The following is a 1,649-nucleotide window of genomic DNA, read 5'->3' on the forward strand; positions in this document are numbered from 1 at the left end:
GCTACTATTTTAAATTTTTGTAGAGAGGTCTCGCTATGTTGACCAGGCTGGTCTTGAACTCTTGGCCTCAGCTTTCCTCCCAAAGTGCTGGGATTACAGACATAAGCCACCATGCCCTGCTGACCACAGATTTTTGTTTTTGCTAAAACTATTTAAGTTTAATGAAACAACTTAGAAATGTTTACCTACTCTATGGTAGTTGGTGTCAGTATCACTAATGTTACCTATAATCCTCATTTAGTACTATATTAATCAGGATTGTTAATAGCAAATAATGAAAATAACTCTCAACAAGCTTAAGGATAAATTTATTAAGAGATAATAAATGGACAAAATATTCTCCAGAAAAGCCAGGGATCAACTTTAGAGGCCAGTACCAGACACAATTCCCAGTTCACATCACTGGATTGCTGTTTTGGCACCACTAAAATGGCAGTAAATCCATGAAAAAGGAAAGTCATAAGCTGACAAATACAGCAGGAAAAGAGACCAGCAGTAGCAGTTTGGAGGCCAGAAAGCACATTAATGACTGCTTACTGCTTTAACAGGCTAGGGAAAATTGAGATCTATGTCTCTAGTATGAAAACTTCAAAATTTAGCTGATTAGCACATCAAGATCCTAAAATTGTTCAAGAATTAAAGGTAACATTTATTTCTGAAGATGGAGTTTCAGAAATGGGTTTTGGGGAAAGAAGTATAGAACTAAGAACAAGAGAATTCATCAAAAATCTGTATTAAAAAGCAGTTACAGCCTTGGAAACACCATGTAAAAGGGTGACTGCTGATTAGGACTAAAGGCTTATTCTACAGAGAGATGTTAAATTCTGTGCCAGATGAGAGCAGAAATAGCACATGCCAACACCACAAAATAGGGAGATGTTCCATACTGAAAAATCTACATGTTGAATGGTAACCATAGTCCCCCCACCACCCCACACCCTGCTTTCTTTACTCTGATTCTAATTCCTTTGAGGATTTCTTTCCAGGAAGTCTAAAGAGGTTAAAAGAAAAGTCCTACAGATAGAATTGAGGGTACCCACTGAAATAGCCCAGTTTCATAATCATACAGTGAAGCCCAGCAATTGATAAAGCCCATCCAGGATATGGTTTCCAAACAATTTCTTAATACTTGAAAATTAAATGTGAATAAGAGAGGAAGATCACTAAACATTTGAGGAATGTCTCAATAGCAAAGACAGAGACCAAAACAAGCAAATAAAAAGAATAAGCAGAAACAAATTTCAAAAGAATTTTCTAACTGCAATTAAATTCCTTAGCTGGTCACAGTGGCTCATACCTGTAACCTCAATACTTTGGGAGACTGAGGTGGGAGGATCACTTGAGACCATGAGTTCAAGATCAGGCTAGGCAATATATCTTTATAGGAAAAGAAAAAGGTTTAAAAAATTCCGTAAAGAGTTTTTTGTTGTTGTGTTGTTTTAAAAAAAAAGACTTTGGGAGGTGATCCAAGATGGCCGTTTAGGAACAGCTCAGGATTGCAGCTCCCAGTGAAAGCGCAGAGGGTGAGTGGACGCCGTGTTTTTATTGCCCACAGACTAGGAAATTCCCGGGCAGAGGTGCTCCACGGTCACCAGCGCAGCTGTTTCGGCCAGCGCGGCTGTGCCGGCCAGCGCCGCTGCTTTGCCCCG

Source organism: Cebus imitator, unplaced genomic scaffold, assembly GCF_001604975.1.
Source record: "Cebus imitator isolate Cc_AM_T3 unplaced genomic scaffold, Cebus_imitator-1.0 Scaffold92, whole genome shotgun sequence".
NCBI lineage: Eukaryota > Metazoa > Chordata > Mammalia > Primates > Cebidae > Cebus > Cebus imitator.